Source organism: Emydura macquarii, unplaced genomic scaffold (assembly GCF_026122565.2).
Source record: "Emydura macquarii macquarii isolate MOO-44397 ecotype Brisbane River unplaced genomic scaffold, CSIRO-AGI_Emac_v2 contig_740, whole genome shotgun sequence".
Classification (NCBI taxonomy): Eukaryota; Metazoa; Chordata; order Testudines; family Chelidae; genus Emydura; species Emydura macquarii.
In genome coordinates, this window is record NW_027130877.1 from 1 (window position 1) to 14,235 (window position 14,235).

The 14,235-nt window shown below is 50.6% G+C and overlaps 1 pseudogene; it reads left to right on the forward strand.

The window, feature by feature from the left end:
* The first annotated feature begins 3 nt into the window (after positions 1 to 3).
* LOC137149375 (integrin alpha-X-like) lies at positions 4 to 13,281 on the forward strand (annotated as a pseudogene).
* The last annotated feature ends 954 nt before the right edge of the window (positions 13,282 to 14,235 follow it).

Here is a 14,235-nt window from a genome sequence, read left to right on the forward strand (position 1 = left end):
CCTCTCCAGGTCGGCTCATATTTCGGGGGCACGCTGTGCACTGTGGACCTCAACAGAGATGGGAACACGGACCTGGTTCTGATCGGAGCCCCCACGTACCATACACCTCAGAATGGAGGGCGTGTCCATATCTGTCTGATTAACCAGCAGGTAGGAGAGGGTAGAACTGGGGTTTGTGGTGTAGCTGGACAGATTTGGGGCTAGGATCCCATTAAATGGCTTGCTAGGGAGAGATGTCTCCAATGCTCCAGTCCAGCGCAAAGGGGCGCTTGTGCTGACGGAACCGGAGGGAGTGTGGGGGGCTCGGTGGAGATGCTCTCTCCTGGCAGTCAGTACTGAGCCCAATTCCCTAGGGCGGTGCTAGGGGGTGCTGTGCTGCAGGGAGCAGAGAAGGGTCTCTGAAGGGGGCACTGATACTTTCCCAATGTGTCTCTTTGGATCTGCTCTGCAGGGCCCGACACTGATCTGTACCAAGACACTGCAGGGGCAGACAGGGCAGAGGTTTGGGCGCTTTGGTGCCAGCATGTCAGCAATTGGGGACATCAGCGGGGATGGACAGATGGACGTGGCCATTGGGGCTCCCATGGAGAACGACAATCGTGGGGCCTTGTACATCTTCCATGGGGAAAAGAGAGGCATCAGTTCCCAGTACAGACAGGTGAGCCCAGCTCCTGTGGGGAGGGGTCAACACACAGCCCTGAAGGGCCGTTAAAGGGGCCCCACGGCCCCCAGTGCCCATTATACAGTACAGCAGCGCCTTTCCCACCCATTACTGCTCTCTCTGACCCCAGCGCATAGAGGGGTCACTGTTTCCCAGCAGGCTGCACTACTTTGGCCAGGCCATCAGTGGCGGGACAGACCTGACGGGGGATGGACTTCCGGACATTGCGGTGGGAGCACAGGGGCAGGTCCTGCTGCTGAGGTGAGAGTTACTCCAGTGGTTTTCAACACCACGCGGGGGTACACAGAGCTCTCCTAGGGGATACATCAACACATCAAGATATTTGCCCAGTTTTACAACACGCTACATGAAAAGCACTAGTGAAGTCAGTACAAACTAAAATTTCATACAGACAATGACTTGTTTATACATCTCTATATACTATACACTGAAATGTAAGTCCAATATTTATATTCCAATTGACTTATTTCATAATTAGTTGGTAAAAGTGAGAAAGTAAGCAACTGTTCAGTATAGTGTGCTGTGGCAGTTTTGTGTTCTTTTGTCTGATTTTGTAAGCAAGTAGTTTTTAAGTGAGGTGGAACTTCAGGTTATGAAAGACAAATGAGACTCCTGAAAGGGGTACAGTAATCTGGAAACATAGAGAGCCACTGAGTTACTCTGTGTCTTTGCACAGCTCCACATGACAATCATAGACAGCACCAGTACATGGTTGTGTGTGTGTGTGTCTGTCTGTCTGTCTGGCTTCTGCTTGCTGGAAAATGACAAGGGTACATACCCCACATTGTCTGTGTGCTCTATCATTAGATTTCACCAACCACATAACAAGAGTGGACTCCTCAGGCACTATAACAGCCTTATCATGGAACCCGAGACAGCCCCCTTATGCCCTCTGGTCTATCTTGCCACCCAGGCAAGCCTGCCTTTGCGATAGATGGTCCCTTATAACAAAAATCATAACAATATTCAGGTTCTTCTCAGTCCCAAAGGACCAGTCACTTATCCCAGGTCAGTTGTGTCTCAGATCTCAAACCAATCCTGTAATAAACTAACTAAAGATATATTAACTAAATTAAAAAAAACCAAGAGAGTTATATACAAGGTTAAAGCAGGTAATGTACGCACACAACTGAGCTACAATCTCAGGTTCCAAAAGATAAGAGAATCTTCTGTAATAAGCAAACTCTCTATGTCCTTTAGGGCTAATCCAGGCTCAGCAGCTGGAGGGCTTTTGGTTCTCTTTTAGATTCCAGGGAGCACAAAACATAAGTTTCTCCTTGTCAGGGATTTTTATCCCTTCTCCCTAGAGCCCAGGCTGATGGGACGAGTTCATGTGCAGGTCTCCTCTTCCTAAAGGGGGTGAGAAATGCAGTTACCCAGGTCTTCCTTCTTCAATGTCTCACAATGGCTCCTTTGGTTTCAAAGGCCTTCTCCTCAGGCAGGAGCTAACACATTTTGTAGGAAGCCAGCATTTTTTTGCATTAGAGAAGCCTCTTTTTCTGGATGATGAGTGACACAGTTACGGAAGTTTAAAAGGTAAAGACTCACTATAACTTTATACCAGGGGCTACAGAGGTTACTAGTGAGAGAAACGCAAGCAGCCTCCGAGAAGCATTTCATCAAGTCTAAACACTAACCACATACTTACCACCTTAACTTCTGTTTTAGCAATGCTAATACGTGGGGGAGGCAGGCTGGTTTCCAGCTGTGCATCCGTCAGTGTGCAGTGAGACCTCCTGCCGTGCCGTGGGCTGACACCTGGTCTGCCTGAGTCACAGGCACAATGACAGCTCTGCTGCTCCCTTCCCTGCCCTCCCCCCATCTCCTCTGGCAGAGCTGTGTGTCCATAACTTGTCTCCATGGGGTGCTGTGACTGGATCCGGGGTGGATGGGAGGCTCTGGGCAGGGAGGGGGCCTGGCCCCATTGCTGGGAGCGGCTTCATGACAGTTCTGTTCCCTCCATGGCAGGTCCCGGCCAGTGCTCAGAGTCGGGGTCTCCATCAGTTTCCAGCCCCCCATGATCCCCACCTCGGCCTTCAACTGCCAGGGGCAGGAGCAGCTGAACACAAAGGCCAGCATGGCAGAAGTTTGCTTCACTGTCACTAAGAGCACCATGGACAGCCTAGGTCAGACCAAGCCCTCCCCCCGTTTCCCTCTCTCCTGAGCCAGCCAGTCCCCTGCTCTGGAGCTGGATTGGAGGCAGCGCCCCCTAGAGGGGAAAGGCCCTGTGTCCTATTTCTCCAGGAAGTTCCCACACTCAGTCTCTCTCTGTGCCTTGTTTCCCCACCCTGTAGGTGACAGGCTCTCCAGTAGCATCCAGTACAGCCTGACCCTGGACCCTGAATGGACGAAGATTCAAGCCGTCTTCGACTCCAACAGCCCCATCCTGAAGAGGGAGCTAAGGATGGGCATCGAGACGAGATGTGAGATGTACCAGATAATGTTACCTGTGAGTATAGGAGCCCTGGCTCCTTCCCATCACTCTGTGTCTGCCCCTCCAACCCTCGCCTGGCTCTCAATTCACCCAGAGAACAAACTTCTCTCTGGATCCCACCTATCCCCCTTTCCTCACGGGTCCCGACGTGTCTCTCTGTCTCCCCAGCTCTGCCCTGAGGACACCCGGACCCCCATCACCCTGTGCCTCAACTACACCCTGACAGGGGAGCCCATAACTGATGCCGGCCACCTCACACCCATACTGATTGAGGACTCCCCCTTAATGACAGCCGGCTTGGTAAGGTGCCAGAGCCAGGCCCCACGATGGGTCTGCTGCAGGGATGGAACCAGTGACCTTGGTGTTTGAAAGCAAGCAGCCTCCTAAACTCCTTTAGAAATGCAGCCACCAGAGGGTGACGGAGATGGATGCTGTGTCTGCCTTGGCTACGGACCTGTCTCCCCTTCATGAGAACATTCCAGCTTCTCCCCAAGAACCCCCACATTTTTCGGCAAAAAATAAAATATTTTTTATTAAAATAATATTAAAAATTTTCCAGCAAAAATTAAAATTTATTTTGGCCAGAGCCCTCAAGAGGGGATATGTCCCATGCCCTGATGCCCCCACCCCCGAGCCAGCCAGTTCTCTGCCCTGAGGCTGTATCGAGGCTGTCACCCCCCCCCCCCCAAAGGGGAAAGGCCCTGTGTGCCATTCTCTCCCCCCATGAGTCAACCACTCCTCCAGCCCTGGCGCCCCTGGAAGTGTGACACTGCTGCTGGCTGGAGGAGGGAGGCAGAAGGGGGAGGAGGAGGGTGTGTATGGCAGGAGTGGGACTGATGATGGGTTTTGCTGTCTCCCAGTGCAGGGTCTGGGGAGGAGCTGGGGTAACTGGAGGGTTACTGGGTCCCTGCATTGTTGCTCCAGCTTCCCACCCACCTAGATCCCTGCTCCCCTGGGTCTCTCCCCAGCTCCCGTTTCAAAAGGACTGCGCCAGAGATGGACGCTGCGATGACCCCTTAAAAATCTCCTTCAATTTCTCTGGGTAAGGCACCAATTCCACCCCTGAAAAACACCTTGTATGGTGGGACCCGTCCTGCTCCATCAGGCCTGAGATCTTCAACATCCAGCTGGAGATCTTGCCAGATTCCCAGTGCTGAAGGATCCTGGGTGGGGGCACTGCTGTGGGGAAGTTTGCAGAGCTGCCCAGGCACTGCTCTGACAAATCTCATCACTTTCTCTTCCTCTTAGCATGAGCACCCTCGTGGTGGGGGTCACCCGTGAACTCAACACCACCATCTCCGTCCAGAACCGTGGAGAGAATTCCTACAACACCACGGTGCACTTCTTCTACCCGGCCATGCTGTCCTACCGCCGGGTCCTGCTGCTCCAGGTACAGCCCCACCCCCACGCGCAGCAATCATGAGAGGCAGGAGATGGGAGGAGTGTGAGAGTAGGCAGGGAGAGGGCGGAGGGCCCAGCAGGTGGTGCCATGGGCCCCGTCTCTCACTGACCGTTCTCCCGTTCTCAGTCCAACAGGAGGGCCATGGCCATTAAGTGCAGCTCGATCCCAGCCTCCAAGGAGCAGGTTCAGAGGAACAGCACCTGCCACGTCAACCACCCCATCTTCTGGAGCGGAGATGAGGTAGAGGCAGAGCCTGGCTTCATCACCGGGCCCATGATTGCCCCTAAGTATGAGCCCCACTGTGAGCAGAGAGTGGAAGTTCTCGGTGTCAGCACTGCCTGTGATGAAATGTCACAGGGAAAGTGCCTGGGGGAGCCCAGCAAGTCAGCGCAAAGAGCCCTGACATCGCTCCGGGGCTGGGGGAGGGTCTTGCCAGGACTGGAAACTGAAGGACCAGAACTGAGGGGGCTGGAAATAAGGCCTCACTGGAAGACAAAATAATGAAGGGAGGGGATTGTTCCCCCCCCCTTTTGGGTCCTTAAGAGAAGCTTTGGGGAGAGGGAGGTGGCCATGGCTGAATAACAGAGGAGAGAAGGGGAAGGCAAGAGCATCATCATCATGGTCGCCCCTCCTCCATCCCCTGGGATTCAGCATGACACAACTGGACTTTCATCATCTGAATCCTGAGAGGTGTCCTGACCCAATGGGCCAGGCCAGAGAGCGGGACCCACCTGGCACTGCCACCACCTCCGGCTCCAGCGAAATCCCAAACAATGGCATGGGTTCTTTGCCTTCCCGCCTTATTTCTTCCCTTCCTGATCTCTTTCCTGCTTCCCTCTGTCTAAGAAACATCTGGCTGAGCTGGCCAAACCTGTGATTTGTACAGCACTGCTGTGATCCTCTGCCCAGGACTGCAGCTAAATCCGGGGCCCACACCAGCCTGAGAGTGGTACGAGTTGCCACAGCTTGGAGCTGCTGATCCCAAGATTCTCCAACAGTGAGGTTGGAAGTGTGAAGCAGCAGCAGTGGCAGGAGCTGCATTTTTTTTCTCTGTGCTGCTCTTTGCTCTTCCCACTTGTGTGCTTGCCTGGTTTTGTCTTCTGTGAACCAGGTGTGACTAGTTACCCCAGGGTGCAATCTGGACTCTCTCACGAACCTGGGCTTCCTTTCACACCACGATGCTGTCAAGCCACGAACCTCTAGCAGGTATTGCACTTACACAGACATCCACAGACAGGGACACACCCAGCTGAGTTAAATGAATACTTTCCCCAGCCACTCATGAACCAACAATAGAGAGACTCCAACCAATTCACCCTGGCTCCCAGCCCTGCACCCCAGAGCTTTACTGTCTCACATTGGTCAGAAGCCTAGCCAGTGTAAGTTCATTACCCAGTTCATCCCTTCCTCAATGTGGAGAGGGCACGCACCAGCCTTTGTAAGCTGAGCTGAGATTTCCCAAGCACTTCAACCAAAACACACTGTTTTAGGTAAATATAAACCAGATTTATTAACTACGGATAGATTTTAAGTGAATATAAGTAGAAGGCTTATAGATCAGTTGGTTACTTAAGAAGCAAAATACATTCGCAGTCTGAGTTCTACAAACTAAACGGGATTTGAATCAAGCACTGTCTCACCTTGACTGATGGTACAAGCAGGTTGCAGATCCTCAGTACACAGGCTGGATTATTTTCCATCCTGGGAATACTCTCCCCAGTCTAAAGTCTTTGTCCTCAAGATGTTTCTTCCAGGTATTTTGGAACTGGGGGTGGGGGAAGAGGAGAGGCCAAGTGATGATGTCTCATCCCTTCTTTTATATTTTCTTCCAACTCACTAGAAAGATTTTGTTATGAGGTGGGGCTCTTGCTCCCATTGGTCAAGCAGTGTCCATTGTGTATGTGCTCTCTGAGAAACCTTCATTGTAAACAGTTCCTGAGATAGTCGTTTCTTTCCTTGATGGGTGTTGGTGAGCCATTAATGCTGTCTGGCTACTACATTATTCTACCTGAACGGCTGGTTTGGGGTATTTCCCACCTCACAACATATTTCAGTAACACACACGTAGCAAAACTTCATAACTTCACATACAACAGTAGCACACACAATCCATCTAGTCATTAATATTCAACAGATCAAGACTTTCAAAATGATACCTCACAAGGCATGCATTGTACTGAACATATCATCATTACATGACAGTGCTTTATATGGGGTTTCCAGGCTGTTTCTTTGTGTACCACACCTCCCCTTTACTTTAGTTAGTCTGTGTGCCTTCTCTGAGTTGCTGGAAAACCTCTCTTATTTGTAACTGTACCATTTTCCTTTCCCACCTGGTCTTAACTCAATGCAGATATTAATGTTTTCTACCGTGCAGCCATTAATGCCCTGAGGTGGTGTGCCTTAGTGTCCTCTTCCACACAGCAGACCAGGTTTATTATGGTTTCTCTGCTGTGACAAGTTTCACGTCTGTTTACAGGTGTTAGCTGAGAAGCAGTATTACTAGAGGCCTTCTTAACACAGGATGTGTTCTGATTTAGCACTCCTAGCATGTTCAAAAACTTTTCCAAAAATCATGCCTCTTACACCTTTTCATAGGATTTACCATCAATACAAAATTCCTTGGTATAAGGTTTACTGTTTGCATCCAACTTTTTATCATTCATGAAATTTAAAATTAACACCAAATCTTTCACCACAGGTAGGCCTTTCCAAGTATCTTTATCATAGCATGCCTTCTGTTTGGACAGTCTAGTTTGTTCAATACCCATTTTGTTTTCAACGCCTTCCTTAGCCTTAGCATGTGATTGGTTACTGATTTTTTTTCCCTTCTGTGTTCCCTTCCGTATGGATTCTCAATGCAATAGCATCTTTGCTGGCACTCCAGGGTTTGAAGGAAGGGTGTAGGGGTTTCTTCGGGTTCGCTAGTTTGCTGTGGAGCTGTCTCCCAACCCCAGGGTTATACCCATGCAAAAAATTAAATTCCCCTTTGAAGTAACCCTGTGATCCCTGCTTCCAGCACTGGGACCTTCCCTGCCCCTTTTTCCTAGAAGGTTGTGATTTGTGCTTTCTGGGCTATGATCATATACCTTTTCCAAGCAGTTCTCTCTCCCACAGCTGCTTTCTGTGTTTTCCCTGTCCAGGGGAATCCCTCCTCCCCTCTGTTAGATGGGTCCTTTGCATTTTCACAGACAGTTGTCTCTTCAGTAGGAAGGGATCTACATCCTGTCTTAAAGAGACAGAGGGAATTTCCACAAGCACATCAGGAACAGCGTCCTGAAAACCTGGCAGGCGGGGGACCATCTCCGAGAGATCAGTTGTGTGACTGCTCCCCTCTGGGAGGCCAGTTACACAGCTCCCTCTCAAAACCTGAGTCACAGGTTGAGTGTCTGGGTTTCATGGATGCTGAATCAGTTATTCTGTCCTGGGCATCCTCCCCAAAGAGACCAGTGAGGAGACATTCCTGTACTCACTATTTCTTCTCCAGTTTCCTCCTCTGCGCTGCCCTCTAAGACACCTCTCTCTATGCTCTCTAAATTGGGATCTGTCCCTTGTTCAGCTGCAATATGCTGGCAGCTAACACCTGGACAGTTCTCTCGCTGACAGGCGTATGTACACTCCCCTCCCTTCCTCCAGCTGCAGTGCAGGAGCTGGGCTCAACTTCCCACCTCCCTCCACCTGGAAGCATGCAGCTTTCCCTGCTGCAGAGGAATTAAAAAGACATCCTCCATTCTCCTCAGCAGCTCCTCAACAGCCTCAACCCTTCCCTCTGGGGTCCCAGCTTGATCCTCCTCCTCGCTGCGGGTGAATGTCTTAACAGCCTGAGCTACATGAAAAAAGTCATTCCCAATTAATGTCCCCAGGAGGTGTTCCATCACTCCCACAGCCAAAACCCTTTCCGAATCATCCCGCACCACATGAATTCGAGATGGCGGCACAGGGCCCCTGATTCCACCCACAGCTACACTTTCTGCCACTTGCCCAGGACAATATGCTGACATCTGGGGCTACACGCTGCGTGAGCAGAGAATTCTGTGCCCCCTGTGTCCTTCCACCCCAGACTCACTCTGCCATTAACCCTGGCAACCCTCCTGTGCCCCATGTCTGGCTCTGCAGAGGCCAATCTCACAAAACCCATGTGTAAGCGATAGGTGCCTGAGGAGCTTCTGTGCTCAGGACAGCAGCGTTCACATGGGCTATTGGCTGTCCATTTCCTCCCAGCACAGGGCATTTATTGCTCCAGTAATCAGTGGAATAACAGTGATAGCATCTTTTTGGACTCTTCTCTTTTCACAGGAGATTTGGGCTGTGAGTTGGAGGAATGGTTGAGGGGGAAGTGACTGCCCAGCCTCCTGGACACCCTATTTCTTCCTAGGAATACAATGAGAACCCTGCTTCCCACCTGATTTAAACCCCTTTTTCTGTGGTTTTCTCTCAATGGATACCAGGGTAGGCTCAAAGACATCAGTTAGAGATGCCATCTCATCCACAGTGCCTACATTTTTGTCCCATAGACGCTGTTTCACATCATCTTTACATATGCTTAGGAAATGCTGCAGGGCAACCAGGTCAAACATTGCTTCAAAATTTGCAGCCCCTTTGCCCTTCATGCATTTCCCCAGAAAATCATTCATCCTGATGAGGTTCAACAAGGACAAGTGTAGAGTCGTGAACTTAGGACGGAAGAATCCCATGCACTGCTACAGACTGGGGCTGACTGGCCAGGCAGCTGTTTTGCAGAAAAGGACCTCTGCATTACAGAGGAGAAGCTGAATATGAGTCAACAGTGTGCGCTTATTGCCAAGAAGGCTGACAGTATATTGGGCTGCATTAGTAGGAGCAGTGCCAGCAGATTGAGGGAAGTGATTATTCCCCTTTACTCGGAACTGGTGAGGCCTCATTTGCAGTATTGTGTCCAGTTTTGGGCCCCCCTCTACAAAAAGGATGTAGACAAGTTGGAGAGAGTACAGCTGAGGGCAACAAAAATGATTAGGGGGCTGGAGCACATGACTTATGAGAAGAGGATGAGGGAATGAGGCTTGTTTAGTCTGCAGAAGAGAAGAGTGAGGCGGGGATTTGATAGTAGCCTTCAAATACCTGAAGGGAGGTTCCAGGGAGGATGGAGCTAGGCTGTTCTCAGTGGTAGTAGATGACAGAACTAGGAGTAATGGTCTCAAGCTGCAGTGGGGGAGGTCTAGGTTGGACATTAGGAAAAACTTTTTCACTAGGAGAGTGGTGAAGCACTGGAACGGGTTACCAAGGGGCATAGTGGCATCTCCACCCATAGAGGGTTTTTGGCCCGGTTTGACAAAGCCCTGGCTGGGATGATTTAGTCAGGGTTTGTCCTGCTTTCTGCAGGGTGTTGGGCTAGATACCTCCTGAGGTCCTTCCAACCCTCATCTTCTTGGATTCTATGATTCCCCATTACTCATATAAGCACCTCTCTGAAGATTTCTACTTTTCACTCTACGTGGTTCCAGGGGAATCTGAAATAGTTTTGAAACCATTTTTTGAATTTGCAATAATTGAAAGCATCCTCAGTTGGCCTTTCATTGAACATATCCAGGGCATTGCCAGATAACTTTGCAACCAAAGTGGGGATTCTCTTGTCATCAGGATCTTATGAATCACACACAAGCTCTCAAGGTAGCGAAACACTCTGCAACATCACCTGTCTCTGTATGCAGGACACAATTGTTCCTATTGGTGGATTTTTGTAGATGTGGGACTCAGTGGTGCAGAAGAGTTAGAATCTGTTTTACTAGCAAGTCCAGTCAGTGCTTTCATGCTCTTACCTTGTCCTCCAGGTTTATTTTCTGGGTCTTGGCTTCTTGGGTTCTCAGTTCCAGAGCCTGCAGATGTGCTTCCCCTTCCTCTTTCCTCTCCAGTTGCTTCAGCTCCAAGATTCTCTGACGTTCTCTCTCTTTTTCTGCCACCTGCAGTCTCTCCAGTTCCAACTTTACAATAGCTTCCCTCTCACTCACCTTTCTGCTTTGCTGCCCCTACTTCCTTTTCCCTAAATAAGCAAACAGAAAATAACCAACATTGTCTCCAGTGAGAGGCAAAGGGCAGAGGGTGAAGACAAAAGGCTTATTGAACACGGTAAATTGCAAAGGCTATAGCAATTTCTTCTCTGTGTCTGTAATTAAAGGATGTTTAATGGGGCGTGGCCATGGCACGAAGCCAGCTCAGGTCTCTGGATCCCAACCCAGGATATCCCTGATTAATGTTGGACAGGGACAGGGTCGTGTTAGCACCTTTGACTCTCTGGACCCATTTATTCCATCTAAGTTCATAAAACAGTCCCCTCCCCCGATCCCTGTGCCTGCCTCCCCACAGTCTCTGGCAGTTCCCCAGGCCTTGAGCCCAGCGGCTCTCTCACCCCGTGTGTGTTTTCCAGGTTGTCTTCGTTCACACCTTCGACGTCTCCTCTGAGGCTGACCTGGGGGACAGACTGCAGATCACAGCCAATGCCAGCAGGTGAGGGGGCTGTGCAGGGCTATGAAGGTGGGGGACAGCGGGAGGGGACAGTGTCTGGGGTGGGGCAGGTCATTGCTCTGTTGTCGTGTGTGTTCACTGCACAATTAATTGACTGCATCTGCTCACATCTCTCACCTTTGCCCTCCCTCCCCCTCCCAGTGACAATGGCGGCCCCATCACTGAGCTCATGATTCACCGGGTGGAGCTGCCAGTCAAGTACGGCATCTTCATCATCCTCACCAGTTAAGTCAGTGCCTGCTGAGCCCCCCCCCCGCACTCCCTGCAGCACAGCCCCCTAGTGCCACACTGGGGCATCGGGGCCAGCACTGACTGTGGGAGAGCGCCCCCTGCTGAGCCCCTCCCTGCAGCACAGCGCCCCATCCCGAACATGACACCCCCCCACCACTCCCCAGCCCCATCCGTCACACTTCCGTCTCTCTCACTCCTGCCATCCTTTTCCTCCCCCAGCCTCGAGCAGTCGACCAAGTACGTCAACTTCTCCGCCAACGAGGTGGGGGCCAGCGTGACAGTGACCCATCGGTACGAGGTGTGTGTGGGGGTGGCTCAGAGCAGGGGGAGGGAGTGGAAGTGCCTGAGTGGGATCTAGTGAGTTGAACTGTGAAGGGCAGGGAGCCAGGACTCCTGGATTCTCTTCCTGCAGCTTCCTATGCAGGGTCTGTTTCTTTCAGGTCAGGAACTTGTGGCAGCGACGTGTTCCCGTCTCAGTCATATTCCAGTTCCCCGTGGAGCTGAATGCGGTCCAGGTGTGGGATGCCTCTGAGGTCGTCCCCTCCAAGGTACCTGCCTCTCCCTGTCCGTGCCTGTGTGTGTGTTTGTGTGTGTGTGTGTGTTGGGCCTTGTGATGTCTGCTGTGCCCTATCGCATCCCCTACTGGGACAGGCTGCCTTGAGCGGAAAGGCCCCATGTCCTCTTCCCACCCGCTGAGCCAGCCAGTCACCTGCCCTGGGGATGGATTGAAGCTAGTGCCCCCTAGAGGGAAAGACCACGTGTCCCGTTCCTGCCCCTGTTAACACCCTGTCTTTCCCATGCCCCAGCCCCAGCTGGTTCAGTGCGTCAGTGAGGTGGCAACGCCTGTTTCCAAGAACTTTGTGAAGCAGATGAGCGAGCATCCTCTACTGGTGAGTAAAGGCTAGTTCAGGTCCCAGCAGCCCCTTCCCCTTGGCACTAACACAGACAGTGAGTGGGGGGCTGGGCTGGGGCACGTACCCCTGGTATAGACAGACCAAGACACTCACGGCCCTGCCTCACCAGCAATATCCTTCCACCCCCCAGGACTGCTCCATTGCCACCTGTAAAAAGATCTGGTGCACAATCGCCTCCCTTGAATTGCAGCAGCCGCTGGAGTTCATGATCAAAGGGAACATCAGCTTCCAGTGGGTTTCCCAGGTACAGGAGAGCCTCTGCCTCTGCCTCCCTGCACCAGGCAAGGGATCCCCCTGTTTGAATAATCCCAGTGCTGCTCCCCAGAGGTGGCTGCATCTCAGCACTGGTTGACTGATCCCTATCTAAATGGCCTGCAATTTGCTCTGGGTTCCCCTGGGATGACTTTCCGTGCTGGTTTGTGTCATTTCTGGTGAGGGATGGTTAATTTCTCTGTTCCAGACTCAGCAGCAGAAAGTGACTCTGGTGAGCGAGGCCCAGATTGGATACAAGGAAAAGAAATACACCCAGCAGGAGGGATTCATCCAGCGCCAGGTAACAGAGTGACTGTGCCTGGGATAGAGAGAGTATTGGCTAGTGGTTAGAGTTGGGAGCCAGGCTTCCTGGTTCCTGTTCCTGCTCCGGGAGGAAGAGGTGTCTGATGAGATAGAGCAGGGGTGGGTGGATGGTTCCAGGACTCCAGGTTCCCGTCTCACGGCTCCTCGCCCCCAGGTGCAGACAGTGGTGGAGCGCTATGAGGTCTATAACTACCTGCCCATCATCATGGGAAGCATCATGGGGGGCCTGGTCCTGCTGGCTCTCATCATCGCAGCTCTCTACAAGGTGAGGGGGGCAGGGCTTTCTCAGATGGGTGGCAGGAGGGGCAAGGGTCTTTCCTTTGTGGGCTCCCACACCCCACCCTTCCCCCTCCTTTGCTATGAGCCTCTCTCCGTCTGTCCATCTGGCTCTCACTATCTCCTTCCTCTGTCTCCTTCCAGGTCGGCTTCTTCACACGCCAGTACAAGCAGAGGATGGAGGACGCTATGGAGGGCGAAGGGGCTGGTCCCCACCCAGAGCGCCACCGCTGGCAACGCCCCTGCCTCCGATGCCCCCAAACAATAGCCCCCCCTTTACACCCCTCCCACCGGTGTTGCCTCCTCCTGCGCTGCTCCAGACCCACCCCTGCCCCATTACATTTGCCACCTCCATGATGCAGAAAAACTGGCCAACTTCCCCGTGAAAAAAGGTGTCCTATTGCCAGCTAGAGTTAATTGTTTTTCAAATTAGGCTTAGTAGAATTCAATTTATTTTATTTGTTCTTAATTTTGATGGAGAACGTTGGATTATATTTATAGGCATTTTTTTTTAGAGTTCTATTGATTGAAATTTTGAAGTGCAAAATTATGGGGTTCAAGCACCTTTTTTTTTTTTTTTTTTTTTTGCTATTTTTATCCATTTAAATGATCACAGTTGTGGGAAGTTGAAGCCATAGGCGGAGGTCAGACAAATATTTAAGGGCAGTAGATGTTGAGATTCAAAAAATGAAAGATTTATAACTATGCTTGATGGGACTGGATTTTTACTGGTAAATGTCGAATTCACCGTATACACACAAATTGACAACAAAATATTTCCACTGCTAATAATTCAAATTTACAGATAGGGAAAGTAAGAAAAATGTTGCTTGAGAACTTATTAGAGTTTGATTTGTCTATTTTGGCATGAGATGTTGAAGATGACATGTAATTTGTGTTTGAATTTTTTATAAAGCTTGAACTTTTAAAATCAACACCTGTTGCATTACATAATTAGTGTTTGATGCTCCCCCCCATAATTTTCCACAACAGAAACTTTAAATCCATAAAAATCTAAACTACTGCTTAAAAATAAACATCAATACTGTCCATGGAAGTGATTTAAAAAAAAAAAAAAAAAAAGAATTCTGCCAAGCCTATTTATAACTTTGAAAAACCACAAATTGTCAATATCACATGTCAAAATGTACAAATTCAGGATCCTTAATGCAGCCTTGCTTACAGGAAGTTTTATATACATTAAGATGAGACTCTCTGTTCT